General features: G+C 37.2%; 1 protein-coding gene across 1 annotated transcript in view; it reads right to left on the bottom strand.

Moving 5' to 3' along the window:
- AHR (aryl hydrocarbon receptor) overlaps positions 1-16,995 on the bottom strand; it is a 370,224-nt gene that overhangs the window by 325,576 nt on the left and 27,653 nt on the right. The window lies entirely within an intron of this gene.

The raw sequence follows: 16,995 nt of genomic DNA, 5'->3' as shown, positions 1-16,995 counted from the left end.
TCCCCTCATCTGAAGAATCATCTTGGGCACTATTATTATCTGTGGCATCATTGTCCCTACTTTGTTTGGACACCATGTCACAATTATCACATATATTTAAATGGGGAGACACATTGGCATTCATACATATAGAACATTGTTTATCTGATGGTTCAGACATGTTAAACAGGCTTAAACTTGTCAACAAAGCACAAAAAACGTTTTAAAATAAAACCGTTACTGTCACTTTAAATTTTAAACAGAACACACTTTATTACTGAAAATGCGAAAAAATATGAAGCAATTGTTTCACCAAAATTTCACCACAGTGTCTTAAAGCCTTAAAAGTATTGCACACCAAATTTGGAAGCTTTAACCCTTAAAATAACGGAACCGGAGCCGTTTTTACATTTAACCCCTATACAGTCCCAGGAATCTGCTTTGCTGAGACCCAACCAAGCCCAGAGGGGAATACGATACCAAATGACGCCTTCTATAAGCTTTTTCAGTGGATCCTCACACATGCATCTGCATGCCTTGCCTTCCAAAAAAAACTGCGCATTAGTGGCGCGAAAATGAGGCTCTGCCTATGACTAGAGAAGGCCCCCATCTGAAAAAGGTGTCCATACAGTGCCTGCCGTTTTTTAACAACAATCCCCAAGATTATAATAACTATAAAGCGCTATAATCTGTCAAATATGCTTAGCAAGTAATCGTTTTAGCCCAGAAAAATGTCTACCAGTTTTTTAAGCCCTTATAAAGCCTTTATTCTTTTAAACTAAGAAAATGGCTTACCGGTCCCCATAGGGAAAATGACAGCCTTCCAGCATTACCAAGTCGTGTTAGAAATGTGGCCATCATACCTCAGGCAGAAAAGTCTGCCAACTGCTTCCCCCAACTGAAGTTACTTCATCTCAACAGTCCTGTGTGGAAACAGCAATCGATTTTAGTAACGTCTGCTAAAATCATCTTCCTCTCACAAACAGAAATCTTCTTCTCTTTTCTGTTTCAGAGTAAATAGTACATACCAGCACTATTTTAAAATAACAAACACTTGATTGAAGAATAAAACTACATTTAAACACCAAAAAACTCTTAGCCATCTCCGTGGAGATGTTGCCTGTGCAACGGCAAAGAGAATGACTGGGGTAGGCGGAGCCTAGGAGGGATCATATGACCAGCTTTGCTGGGCTCTTTGCCATTTCCTGTTGGGGAAGAGAATATCCCACAAGTAAGGATGACGCCGTGGACCGGACACACCTATGTTGGAGAAATGTGATTTAACATATGGGTGTTATGTCCCTAAGCCACTGGTTTTCAAACCATCAGCTGATTATTTCACCTGTGCTCCAGTTCAGATAACCTCAAAATGTGGCCTGTTAGGGAGGCCTGAGGACAGGTTTGAAAACCAGTGCCCTAAGCTAAGCAAGCCATGTGGCATATATAAGGATTGAGCGAGCGGTGAAGACATCACAGAAAAAAAAATAGTTTCTAGTGGGCTGGAGGAGAAGAGTGCATGGAGGATTATTATCGGAACGGAATCTGCTTAACCATGCTTAAAGGGGGGGGGGGTAGCTCTACACTTGTACAATGAAAATATCACATGTATGGAATCATATTAGCTAAACTTTGCCATCACTTTTTAGCTTTTTTTCCATGCACTAGAAATTTTGGCATATTTACTAATTTTAAGTAGGACAAAAAACACTCACTGTGATTTTATAGAGATCTGGTGTACATGATGGGCTCGTTGGCCTGGCTATGCGTCACCATGTTCTAAGAAACGTATTAATTAATATCTTAAAAAGTTTGTGCTTTTGTGCCTCAGCTTGGACAGAGAGACTGTGCTCAGTAATCCATGGTGGGAATCTGGAATTAAGAAAACAGGTGTAAGAAGACCACAGGATCTCTCTGATCAAATTATGCTGGTCCATAATTGAGTAATGTATGAATTCGACACCAAATCAATGCATCTTTTGTTTGTACTTTGTCATTTTGTAATCATCTTTTTTATCAAAAATGTATTTTCGTATTTAAATTGTTGTTTTTTTTAAATGACCCTGTCATGCATGATACACTCATGTGGAGTAGTTGATACCTGGATTAGCTACCCAGCAGAGGTGGTATTGTGGTCTCAGCATAAAGACCCTCCTCCTGGTGGATGATACTTCTTGATAATGTGAGTTAAGGCTGGCTAACAATGGTTGAATGATTATAAATTATAACAAGGGAGGGGGCCTTGACAAGACAAAGGAAACACTGAGTTAGAACTGAATGTTACCCAAAACTTAGGCAGAACCAGCCTGGGACAAGAAGAGCTAACATCTAAGGGCGTTCTCCACAAACCTATTGGAGTCTGGATAATTATATAGGTATTGTGTTCTTATTCTATGTCCCATTTTATTTTAAAGAACTATATCTTTGCACATGTTATTTTTAATGTTTTTATAATTTGGCATTGTGTAAGCTGTATTGGTATAGTGTTATTAAACATATAGAAAATCTAATTCTGCCTTTGTGCTTTAATATCTGAATTGACACTCTGAAGAGACAAGGTAAAAAGGCACGTTACCCAATTGTTAATTGTGCGAGTTAATGGGTTTCCCAAGACCCCCTTTTAATTTAAAATTTTTGGTGGTGGTAGCAAGTGTTAAGCTGGGTTGGTGTAGGCAGGATTTGTTGGTCAATTTGGTGTCCCTTTATGTCTTTTGTAGAGATAAAGGTTTCAGGGAACCATAAGCTGTGTGCTGTTAACCCCTTCATGCCCACACCCTCCCCATTGTGACCGTTGGGTGAAAAGGCTTAATTGTCACAGACCCTTTAACTCTTAAATTCAGACATACACACAAGAAACCTAAAGTGACACTTTATAGATTTCTTCCACTATCAAAATGTGCACAATCTCTTTATATGCACACTTTCTGGGACACAAGTTCACAGTATATATGTATATGCGTTTTGGGATTGGGTGATGGCTTTCACATGATAGAGTGGGAGGCAAAAATGGAACTAAAACTAAGGCCCCAATGTACTAAGCAGGGAATGCCCTTGCCCTTGCTTTCTACAATGTATGCTTTGTACACTCTCCATTACCTCAGAGTAGGCAGATAGAAATTACCCCATTAGTTTGGGGTGAATGACAAGCCCTTCTCTTGCACGACCAAGAGGGTGGCATTACACACTCAAGTGAATTTGTAATGATACATCTGGGCAGCGGACACTGTACTAATGTGAAGCCAGACGGACAGGTTCTCAAGTCGACAACCTTGTCTGCACCGTGCTTAGTAAGTTGGTCCCTTAGTGTTATTGTCTTTTTTTTTATGCATTTGTTGATTATGCAATTCTACTATATTTAATGATCGGTCTTGAGAAGGGAAGTGGATGCCAGGACTTGCAAAATGAAATGCTTGTAAGCAGGTTACCACTGAAGCTAAATATCTCTGTCAACAATAGGAATTACCAGTCTATTTTGGTTGTAATTTTGTGAATAAATATGCTATTAAATTTTGTTTCTCATATGTCAGAACTCCCCTACAAGGAATCGTGTATGAGATTTAAAGTCCACAAAGCTCTTAATGGTATGTTTACTAGTGCTGCACCAGCAGGCATGTTGCCATAAGCAAAGGCGGAAATTAGTATTAACTATAATTAGGTGAACCATAGCAACTGGCGTCACAAAACAGCTCATCTCGAGTCACTTGTGAAAAATCATCTTCCTTGTTTACAATCCAACTAACATCATATGTGCCTTTGATTCTGGTAAATGTTGCAATATTATAGAGCAAATCTGCAAACTGGTAGTTCCAGAAAGCTTCTTAACATTGTGATTTATTAGTACTACAATCTAAAGAAACAAATACTCACCCATCAAAATCACTTATAGTTAGACATATTTACCATTACATATTATCATTTCCCCTGTTTCTTCATATTTTTTACTTAATATATAATAAAGAGGGCATGTGCATATATGTGAAACATCAGAAAATAAAATACACACATAAAAAAAAAAGGTTTATTTGCTCCAAAACAACAAGCCCAACTATTCATTATATTCAACATAAAAATTATTACCACCTACAAGGAAATTTAAGCTACAAGAGATGACTCATCAGTCAACTAATTTTATAGCTCAAAAGTAACATGATAATTACACTTTTAATCAATGACATTGGACACAGTGTAATTAACAAGTCATTTATCCAATTAAAAAAAATGGTTAAGAGAGTCAGCTAATAAAGAGCACATATTAAAGCTGTCACATTGTCAGGATTTCTTTGTTCTAATCAGCAAAAAAAAGGGAAGGATAGAAAGTATGAGAGATGGAGCCTATGAGATACACAAATCATCCTCAGAGAGTGCAGTAGATAAAAGTTCAGTAACTAGCGGAACAGGAGTTTCACTAAAGAAATTTGTTTTGCACACAGACAACAGGGTCAAAAATAGTAGTTTTACTGCAAGAAGAGCATATATTCATGTCGTTGATTTAGTTTATTAAGAAACTATCTAGATTGTAGTATCATATTTAAAGGGCCATTACAGTTTAAAAAAAAAAAAGGATATGATCTAATTCATTAGATAACTGGAGCGTTGTAAAAGTGAATAGGATCAAAGATTTGATGTTGCAAAATTATACATTTAGGATCCAAAAACCCAAACGTTTATGCAGTGTTCTTCACAGATAATTTTGCCAGCCAGGTGGCATTATGAAGTACCCAGTATAATATAGTATAGTGCACTGCAAAATTATAAAAAAAATTGTTATTCATAAAATTATTCAAATTTCATCAGGGTGGTCAGTAAAATCAGTTGGTGGTGTGCCCATTAAATAGGTCCTGGAAAGAACACTGGGTTATTATTAAGCCCAAGGGTCTTTCATGACAGCAACTACAGAGGAACAGGACATAGGAATCATTATATTATCTGTGGTTTGGTAAACAATGCAGTAGCACAGCAGTTAATGTCAGTAGAGTGCTTGGCTGTGCAGAAGAGGTTATAAGCAGCACAAAATGGGAGATACTTTTATAGATCACTACTATGGTTTCAACTCAAACACTATGTACAGTTCTTGGGAAAGAGAGTGTCACCAGAGGGTTAAATACTTGTCATAGCTTGAAGTATATTAAAAGGGACATTAAACAGTCTGTTTCATTGTCCTAACAAAAAAGCACTAAGCAGTGGCCTATACTTCATAGACACCATTGCAACGTGTATTATTCATCTATTGAAATGGATTTTTAAACTACTTTTCAATACAAGATAACAATAAAAGGAAGAAAAAAGTAAAAAAAAGTAAATTAGAAAGTTGTTTGAAGTTGCATGCTCTGTCTGAATCATTAAAGAAAATGTTGAATCTCCTATCCCTTTAAGTGCAGTAAATCAATCATTGTTGTTGAAATCTACCGCCCACCTAGCTCTCCTGTTCATTCCCTTTCAGACATAGCCCATCTCCTTAGTGAAACCATAGCTCAAAACCCAAAAAGTGAAGTTTTGGTTTTTGGAGATTTTAATATTGATTGGCTGAATCCAAAAAATAATAGTTGTTGCTCTGTGTTTAAGTCTTTGCAGCTAACACAATTAATCTCCTCCCCAACTCGCATAAACAACAAAAGCCATAATCACACCCTGCTCGATTGGATTCTCTCCACCTCTCCCGACTGAATCCAGGAAGCAGGTGTTCTCCCTTACAATTTCAGTGACCACTGCTTAGTGTACTGTGTGCGCAAAATAAAGGCAACTAAAACCTCTCCCAAGGTTAAAATCACCAGATCCTTCAAAAAATTTAATCTTCAATCATTTCTAAATGACATCAAGAACCTCCCCTGGCACAGATTAAACCTAATCCCAGACCTTGACTCTGCAGTTGAATTCTTTCAGTCCGAACTCCTACAAGTTTGGAATTTACATGGCCCGCTGCGTAAGGTGAGAGTAAAAGGAGCACACTTGAATTGGATCACAGCTGACCTCATTCAAATGTACCAGTTTCGAGATTCATTGTGGTCAAAGTTCAAGCATACTGGCTCTATGAACGATCACTGTGTATATAGACAATGGCGAAATATATGCACTAAACAAACAAAATTGACCAAGGCCCAATATTTCTGTGAAAATCTGAACAATAACATATCAAACCCTAGAAAGTTTTGGAAAGTCATAAATAATTTACAAACTCCACCAATCCACTCCCAACCCTCCACTGTCAATGTGGACAACCAAACCCTGCAACTCCCCTTAGATGTAGCAAATGCCTTTAACAAATATTTTGTCGGATGCTCCACCACCCTGATTGACAAACTAATAAATGGCACGCATCCTGAAGCTACAAATGTGGATCAGGCCCCACTAAATCAGCAAAGACCCAATATAGAGAAGTTCAATTTTAGACCTGTACCCATCAATGTCATTAAGAAACACCTTAATAACCTAAAAATGAAAAAACAGTCTGGACCTGATCAAATCCCAGCAATGCTGTTGAAGCTTAGTGCGCCAGCAATTGCTAAACCTGTCACAACCCTAATTAACGAATCCTTGGTGTCTGGATACATACCCAAACTCTGGAAGACTGCAAGAGTAGTGCTTATCCATAAAAGTGGGGAGATAACCTTGGTTTCTAACTATCGCCCAATATCATTGCTCCCAGTATTGTCAAAAATCTTAGAAAAATGCGTCCATACGCAATTATGTGAATATTACCAACAATCTAACTATCTGACCCCTGATCAATCAGGTTTTCGTACAAATGACTCCACTACAACTGCCCTCCTAAAAGTTTGCAACGATATCCAAACTGGAATGGAACAAGGAGACCTAACTGGAGCTATTTTCCTTGATTTTGCAAAGGTCTTTGACACAGTAGACCACGACATACTACTGCTCAAACTAAAAAACTCAGGTATTGGTGATCGTCCGCTAACCTGGTTTCGATCATATGTATCGGATCGATCACAATATGTCTCCTTTTCTGACAGCGACTCCCTCCCTCTCCCAATCACGTGTGGTGTTCCCCAAGGTTCCATTCTCGGCCCCCTGCTATTCACATTGTTTATAAATGATCTGCCTAATGTCTGCAAATCCTCAACTGTACACATGTATGCAGATGACACGGTAATCTATGCAAACAATTCCGATCTACCGCAGCTTGAAGCAGTACTCCAAGACCAGTTCACAGAGGTAGAAAAGTGGATCTCAAAAAACAAACTCTTCCTAAACACTGACAAAACTGTCACAATGATCTTTGGAACAGGACCTAAACTACACAAACTACAAAATTCCCATCTATGCATCAAAACAAAATCAAATTCCACACTGACCGCAGTCCACTCTTTTAAATACTTGGGTATGTTGTTAGACCCCAATCTATCTTTTGGCCTCCATATAGAAAAACTGGCATCTAAACTTTATCCAAAAATAGGTGCCCTGTACAGAAACAAATCCTGCCTCAGCCCTACTGTAAAGGAAAAGATTGTACAGCAAATGCTGATGCCAATCGTGGATTATGGGGATGTAGTATATGCACCAGCACCGCAAACTAACCTTAATAAACTTAATACATTGTATAACTCGTTCTGCCGCTTTGTGCTACAATGTAACTACAGGACCCACCATTGTGACATGCTAAAAGAACTAAACTGGCTGTCGCTGGAATCCAGACGCACCCTCCATCTTTCCTACCTAGTGTTTAAAAGCTTTTCTGGGAAGCTCCCACCCTACCTGAGCAGTATGCTCTCACCGGTTATTCCCACCTCCTATAACCTCCGATCCAGTACCAGCACATTATTTAGCGTGCCTCAATACAAAAAGAAAGCAGCTCGATCCTCCTTTTCCTACAGAACACCACAATTATGGAACGACCTCCCGCACACTTTCAAACCTTCCCCATGCCTAATATCCTTTAAGAGATCCCTCTCTACATATCTCAAAACAGAATGCACCTGTCATTGTTGATTATATATTTCCTACCTGTTCTATGTTAAATTTTTGTGCATATATCATGTATTATTATTGTTTTGTATTTTATTGTACCCATTGTATCAATGCAATGTTTTGTGTACCCAGGACATACTTGAAAACGAGAGAAATCTCAATGTATCTTTCCTGGTAAAATATTTTATAAATAAATAAGTTAATGGGTTTTCTAAACAATCTGTTGACTTTGATTTAACATATTTGTTTTTACCAAAGGAAAACTCTTTATCCCTTTAAAGCTGGGCTTGACATACCAGTTCACAATTTTCAGGAGCCAGGATGTTTTTTCCATAGTTTATATCCATACTGACAAATTCAGGTCTGTACTTATCCTGTGGAAATCCGGGCAGGTGTATCAACCCAACTGACCTCAAATACAGCACCTATCTTCCAGTCAGAAAAGTTAACACTTAAATATTCACTATTGAGTCAAAGCATAAGTGCAATTACAAAATGACCTATGACCCTTTAAAACTACAATCACCTATAGGTGGAGGGGCAAAGAAGTGAGGCATAAATATTATATAAACTAAGCTGACAGACCAGCAGATAGTATGCTTAATCCACTACAATATTAATCCAGAATGATTGTGCACCTCTCTGAAGAAGCATTATGTGAAACGCGTATCGGGAGATTTTCTGAAGAATCATCTTTATGTTTTATTTTGCTTACTAAACAAATATTTGAAAAGGGAAAAAAAAGATAATTAAACTTAGTGTGGAAATCATCATGGAATAGTTAATACTGACGTCAATATGATAATAATATTAGCAGTGTTTTCCACAGAACATTTTGCAAGCCGGGTGGCATTATGAAGTAGCCAGGTGGGGGCAATGTAATATTTTATAATACTATTTTCTACTATCTAAAGCACAAATTAATTGAATAATTTAACATATGTGTGCAATGTGCTGATTAACTAGAGATTAAAGCAATTTTTAAAAGTTTTATAGTATATTTTAGCAGAGAAAAAAAGAAATGTAAGGTTCTTAAAAAGTGACTTGAAATAATTGGTTTCCTTTGCTCTTGGTCTAACATCACATAATAAGGTAAAAATCTAGTAATAAAAAAAGGTGCATTAGTCACAAGAACGTCTTACATTCAGGAGTCACAGCTTTGCAGTCTGGGAAACGCTAGCGGGCAGGGTTGAAAAAAAATCCTTAAGAGCCACTCATCAATCAATGCGCTGCCTTGCAGTGCTGCTCCATATTCCTGAAACAGTACTTTGCTCTAGCTGCACTGTGTTAAGGAAAACTTACATAGTACAACCAGAACACAGCGATGTTTGAAGTCAACGGCCTGATGTGGAGCAACGCTGCAAAGTAATGTAACAGTGATATTAATAATAACGACAACTTTTCACACTAAAAGTAGCAGGATCAACTCTTATTGATGACTGAGTGCAATGGTGTGTAAAGGCACAGAAAACCCCAAATTTTTCTTTCATGATTTCAATAGAACATACAATTTTAAACAACTTTCCAATTTACCTCTATTATCAAATTTGCTTCATTCTCTTGTTATCCTTTGCTGAAGTAACAACATTGCACTACTGGCAGCTAAACAAATGTGTGCAAGTACCAACCAGCAGCTAGCTGCCACTAGTGTACGATATGTGCGTATTATTGTTCAACAAGGGATACCAAGAGAACAAAGCACATTTGAAATTAGAAGTGAATTTAAAAGTGTTTTAAAATTACATGCTCTGAATCATGCAAGTTTAATTGACGTTCCTATCCCTTTAATTAAAGGTTCTGCTTTAATACAATCTGTAATCAGTTGCACAATCATTATGGATTAGCATTATAGTGGAAGCCTGCATATTTTCTGCTGGTCTGTCATATTAGTTTATCAAAGCATATAGGTGTATCAAAAAATCAAGGTCATATGATCAAAAGGTGTACACAGAATCTTGATGCACAATGCCACTACCACCATCCAAAATGTTCTCATACCAAATAGACTAAATTTCTATCTAATTCAAAAAGGCACAATTAAAAGGGATATTTTTAAGTCAGACAAGATCATACCATTTAAAAAAAATCCAATTTACTTCTATTAGCACATTTGCTTAGTTCCCATGATATTCTGTGTTAAAGAGATACCTAGGTAGTCATCTAGAGCACTACATGGCAATGGCCCGGCTCCTAAGCATATGTCCCTGCTTTTAACCCCTTAACGACACGAGTCGTACAGGGTACATCGCACACAACCTGGTCTTTAAAGACCAGCGACGTACCCTGTACGACTTTGGGGATTAAAGTGGCTGGAAGCGATCCTGCCGCTTTACGGTTATTGCAGTGATGCCTCGATATCGAGGCATCCTGCAATAACATTTTTCCCCCATCCAATGCAGAGAGAGCCACTCTTTAGCCCTCTCTGCACCGGCCTTGATATCCGCAATCATTGGTGGGTGGGAGCTGACGTGGGAGGCTGGCGGGCGGCCATCGATGAAAGGCTGAAGAGAGAGGGGGGCGGGATTGGGGGCGGGGTTGTCGGGAGCACGCGCGTGCACGGGGGGCGGGCGCGTGCACGGGGAGGGAGCAGTTATTTTAGTACTGGCAGACTTTCTGCCAGTACTTAAGATGGCGGGGACAATTGTGGGATGGGGGAGGGAAGAGAGCTGTTTGGGAGGGATCCTGGGGTGTGATGTGTCAGGTGGGAGGCCGATCTCTACGCTAAAGCTAAAATTAACCCTGCAAGCTCCCTACAAAATGACCTAATTAACCCCTGCACTGCTGGGCATAATACACGTGTGGTGCGCAGCGGCATTTAGTGGCCTTATAATTACCAAAAAGCAACGCCAAAGCCATATATGTCTGCTATTTCTGAACAAAGGGGATCCCAGAGAAGCATTTACAATCATGTTTGCCATACTTGCAAAAGTTGTTTGTAAATAATTTCAGTGAGAAACCTAAAATTGTGAAAAATTTTACGTTTTTTTTTATTTGATCGCATTTAGCTGTGAAATGGTAGCATGAAATATACCAAGATGGGCCTAGATCAATACTTGGGGTTGTCTACTACACTACACTAAAGCTAAAATTAACCCTAGACGCTCCCTACATGCTCCCTAATTAACCCCTTCACTGCTGGGCATAATATACGTGTGATGCGCAGTGGCATTTAGCGGCCTTCTAATTACCAAAAAGCAACGCCAAAGTCATATATGTCTACTATTTCTGAACAAAGGGGATCCCAGAGAAGCATTTACAACCATTTAAGCCATAATTGCACAACTTGTTTGTAAATAATTTCAGTGAGAAACCTAAAGTTTGTGAAAATATTTGGGAAAAAGTGAACAATTTTTTTTATTTGATTGCATTTGGCGGTGAAATGGTGGCATGAAATATACCAAAATGGGCCTAGATCAATACTTTGGGATGTCTTCTAAAAAAAAATATATACATGTCAATGGATATTCTGGGATTCCTGAAAGATATTAGTGTTCCAATGTAACTAACGCTAATTTTGGGGAAAAAAGTGGTTTGGAAATAGCAAAGTGCTACTTGTTATTATTGCCCTATAACTTGCAAAAAAAGCAAAGAACATGTAAACATTGGGTATTTATAAACTCAGGACAAAATTTAGAAACTATTTAGCATGGGTGTTTTTTGGTGGTTGTAGATGTGTAACAGATTGTGGGGGTCAAAGTTAGAAAAAGTGTGTTTTTTTCCATTTTTTCCTCATATTTTATCATTTTGTTTAAAGTAAATGATAAGATATGATGAAAATAATGGTATCTTTAGAAAGTCCATTTAATGGCGAGAAAAACGGTATATAATATGTGTGGGTACATTAGATGAGTAAGAGGAAAATTACAACTAAACGCAAACACCGCAAAAATGTAAAAATAGCCTTGGTCCCAAACGGACAGAAAATGGAAAAGTGCTGTGGTCCTTAAGGGGTTAAACAGAATATACCAATAGAACGAAGAAAATGTGATAATAGAAGTCAATTAGAAGGTTGTTTATAATTGCATGCTCTATCTGAATCATGAAATACATTCTGGATTTCATATCCCTTAAATGGAGTGGAGTCAGCATTTTCAAACACACGAACCAGATGTGAATGTATTTTACTTGTGTTACTAGAATACCTCCCTAGGTGCAGAAATCACTATAATTACACATATCAATATATATTATGAATGTACATGTCTACATGCTCAGGAGAAGTTTATGTTATACGACCTTCAGGGAGGGGGATACACCCATCTTCTGAGGAACAATCACAATGCTTACAGACTCCAATATAAACAAACACAAACCTCCAAACTGTATACCTATTGTCAGCCGCAGCACGACTGACAGGAGAACTGAGCTACACCGTGATCAAAGATGAGGATCACAGGAAACAACAAGCATTACTAAAATCGACCCTTCCAGTTGATCAAAGTGGGCAGTTGTCATGACAACCTACAAACATCACAGTAAAACATATGATTAAAAACATGTAACCACAATGACTAAAAAAGTTGTTAAAATCATTGCAAACTATTTATAACAAAGGCGGTCTAGGAGCAAGTCCAATAAAGAAGGAGTTCATACCCTAAAATGTCACAATAGAGACTAATTCTAATTATATAAGAGATTTAACCCTTTGATATCTAATATTACAAAAGCGACAGAGATTTAACACTTTGGCTCAATGTACGAAGCAGTGTAAGCTGCTTTTGAGCCCACTTCCAGAAATGTAAGAAGCAACGGTCATCAGACCGCTTTTTACATTTTTCGCCACCTCAGAGTTGGCAGATAGAAATCACACAGAACACACTTGCTCGGGGTGATGGACAGGCTGTTTTCTTGTGTGAGAAGGGGGGAGCATTATACACTGAAGCGAGGGTGTAATGACTCATTGGGGCAGAGGACGAACAGGGGCTGCGGCCTGTTCGATGGAAAGCCCTGCTTTTTTAAGTTGAGAACTTTGTCCATATTATTATTATTGGTTATTTGTAGAGCGCCAACAGATTCTGTAGAGCTAGTGTACGTTGTATGCATCACTGAACAGTAGAGTCTTTAGGGAGCGCCTGAAGCTTTCGAAACTAGGGGAGAGTCTTGTCCGCATGGCTCTTAGTAAATGGAACCCTTTAATTACCCAGAAAACGGAGGGCAATAAATGCATTACACAATATTAATGTGTAAGGCTGTTGGTTTGTTTTTTCTTCAATTTAACCCATTGAACTAAAACATATATGTTTTCATCACATTTAAATAAACACCCAGATTTGCTGTTGCATCTGAGAAACGAGTTTGCATCAATAAGGAACCTAAAAGTTTAGTTTAAGAAAATCTCAGGAAAACCCTATCCACATTCAAAGCATTCTTAAAATCAATTAATGGCGTTATCCCTATCACTTCTAGAAGATTATTACTAGTGTCTACAACTTAGATCACCTGAGAAGTTTCTACCCTCTGTCTGAGAGGTATTCAACTTCCATCTTGAAGAACTGAAAATACCAAAGCTGTGCTGAAGGGATAAAACAATACAAATAACAGAAGTCAACTGGTTTGCATACTCAAGTAACTAGATATTAGAATATTGGCTTATTTGTCATCCTCATTGCTTGCAGTTAGCAGTTCCTTTTGGTGAATCATAGCATATTTTCCTGGTATCTTTCTTTACAGAAAAATCAAGAAAGATATTCAAACTTAAAGCAATGTTTATAGTTCACAACAGCCAGTTTGAAAGGAGTTGAATACCAGTTCCTGTATAGAGTGGGAGAAAATGCTAATGAGCAAACGAAAGGGAGATTTTTTTTCCGGAAGCGAGGAGAACAGAAAGGCCAGTGTAAATAAGAATTATTACCTATTTGGCTTTCGTGCTGGCATACTTGGCATATTTGTGACAAATAATCCATGTTTTACCGCTCTCCGGATTGGAACCGTCTCTCAAATTAAGCAACAATGGAGGGATATGGACTTTGAAACCTTGATGATTGAAATTAATCATGAGATGCAAGTTGTGTTTTATGAAAGCTTTTTAAGGTTTTATTGCAGTGTTTTATGAAAGAATTATTTTACTTAAGTGTGTTTCAAAATAAAAAAATTCTTATTTAAAATAGAGTTCATTTGGATACTATGCTGTCATGATGCACTCATGAGGAGTAGTTAATACTTGGAATAGCCACCTAGCAGAGGTGGTATGGTGTCTCTGCATTGCCAGGGTTAATCTTAAAGGGACATTATACACTCATTTTTTCTTTACATAAATGTTTTGTAGATGATCTATTTATAAAGCCCATAAAGTTTTTTTTTTAAATAAATGTATAGTTTTGCTTATTTTTAAATAACATTGCTCTGATTTTCAGACTCCTAACCAAGCCCCAAAGTTTTATGAGAATACTGTCAGCGACCTTCTCCAGCTTGCTCCTGTTTGTGTAAAGGGTCTTTTCATATGTAAAAGAAGGGGGAGGGGGGGAGTGTCTTATTTGCCACTTGCAGTGGGCTTTCCAGCTACCTTTTCAAAAGAGCCAAACTGACAGCTTCTAAGTAAGTTTTTAAACAGTTTTATACTGGATTTTTATATCAGTATCTGTGCATCTTATTCTTTATAGTAGTGTCTATTGCATGCAGTTATATGAAAATGAGTGTATACTGTCCCTTTAAATGTTCTCTCTTTTTGTAACATCTGTGTTTGCTATAGAATGCGTTGATCTAAAGACCCCCCCTTCTCCCCCCCCACCCTACTCCTAGTGCCTGGAGTCTCTTGGTACTGTGGGTTAAGGACTTGCAAGGAGGGGCTGGATGGTTGTAATTAACAAAAGGGAGACTTAGATATAATTGAATGTACAGCAACATTATATCAGAACTTCACTAGGACAACATGTGAATACATCTGAAGGAAGTTCCCGCAACTCTATTGGAAGCTTAGTGATATTTGCAAAGTTTAGGTTTTGTGTTAAGGTTATGTCCCATTTTATTTTCAAGAACTGTATTCTTCCTTTTGTATTCTGTATGCATTTATTATTGTTCTTTTGTATATGTCTTCTGTTTTTGTAATTTGGCACTGTGTAATTCTGTCTTTGGGCCCCAATACCTAAATTCACATTCTGTAGAGATAAGGTTAAAGTGACGTTACCCAATTGTTAGTCGTGTGATTTATTGGGTTCTTAAGACAATCCTACTTAAAACTCTTGGTGGTGTCGGTAGCGTTAATCTGGGGTAGAGTAGGCAGGATTTGGGGGTTAATTTAGTGTCCCTTTAGGTCCTTTAAGGAGGTAAAGGTGTATGGGAACTAGAGGCTGAGTGCTATTAACCTCTTCCTGCCCACACTCTGCCCATAGTCATGACTGGGCAGATAGGCGTAGTGATCACATATGCATTAAACTGCATTTAGCAGCGCCATAGCTTATAGCTTCCACTACTAGTTGGTGGAATACTATACAATTAATTCTCCCGACTGAATCTGTTGGAGTTATCGAGAATTCCCTCACTTTAAAACAATGGCTTTGTATAAATAAGTGATAGAACTTTAACATAAGTAATTATAGTTCCTCCTTTCTCAGACTATTAAACATTGATAGAAGTCCCCCACATATTGCACTGGAAAATGGAGAAATAAATTACATTTAATTAATGATATATATTTTTATTTTTTCTTATTTAGTTTTTTTTGCTCACCAATGAATAATGAATGGCCATTTTAACTAAAAAAATCATTGAAAAATAGTTGTTTTAGTTTGTTAAGGGGATATATTTTTTATATTTGATCATCCCTTTAACCAATAAAATTAATTCACTAAATTTGTGTTGATTTGTTATTTAAAAAGGACAGTCTAGTCAAAATTAAACTTTCATGATTTAGATAGAGCATGCAATTTTAAACAACTTTCCATTTTACTTTCAACATCAAATTTTCTTTTGTTCTCTTGGTATTCTTTGTTGACAGCTAAACCTAGCTAGGCTCATATGCTAATGTCTGAGGCCTTGAAAGCCGAATCTTATCTCAGTGCATTTTGACAGATTGTACAGATAGACAGTGCTAGTTCACGTGTGCCATATAAACATTGTGCTCACTCCAGTGGAGTCAGCACTGATTGGCTAAAATGCAAGTCTGCCTAAAAAAACTAAAATTAGGGGGTAGTCTGCAGAGGCTTAGATACAAGGTAACCACAGAGGTAAAAAGTATATTAATGCAACCATGTTGGTTATGCAAAACTGGGGAATGGGTAATAAAAGGGATTATCTATCTTTTTAAACAATAAAAATTCTGAAGTAGACAGTCCCCTTAAGTGCCATTTATTATCGTCTACAATTAAAAACTCAATAATGGAAAAAAGAAAAGAAATACTTTTCCATGAGGATAGTCCCTGAAAGACTTATTATGAGACCCCCCCCCCCCCCAGCAAAATAGCACAATTTTCATGCATTTAATACCATATAAATAATATACACAGAAAGTCTCTATAGGAGCTAAAATTACAACCGCAAAACATATTAATGATTCCATTTAAATGTAATCAGTAATATTTAACAGATTGATAGCTTGTTAGGTTATGGATTAAAATTTCACCAGATTCTATGGGGGGGTTATTTTATTCCTGTTAAGAAATCTCACTATCCTCTTTACATACAAATCTGTACATAGATGGCAGTTCACTGATCTCACAGATGTGTTACATATGTATATTGAACCTTAAATGTTCGAGTGTAAAAACAAGTCATAATCATTCATGCAATGGAAGAGCGTTTACCAATATGAGGAAATGTGGGTATTAAGATGCAAACTATTTTTTGCATGAATTTCGTTCCTACTAGTTAATTATATGATGCTGAAGACTAAACTTTAGATTCAAAGCTGCTTACTTAATTTATTTTGATGAGATTAAAAGGTTGCAGAGAGTTTGTTTGCTTTAGCAGAATATATATATATATATATATATATATATATATATATATATATATATATATATATATATATATATATATATATATATATATATATATATGTGTGCTTTAAAGCCATTTAATACATGGTTTATTTTTAAAAAATTAGATCTCAAAATCAAGCAAATTATAGCTATAACACCAATAAATAATGAGATAGAT

Source organism: Bombina bombina, chromosome 5 (assembly GCF_027579735.1).
Source record: "Bombina bombina isolate aBomBom1 chromosome 5, aBomBom1.pri, whole genome shotgun sequence".
Taxonomy (NCBI): Eukaryota; Metazoa; Chordata; class Amphibia; order Anura; family Bombinatoridae; genus Bombina; species Bombina bombina.
This window is presented reverse-complemented; position numbering and strand designations above follow the sequence as displayed.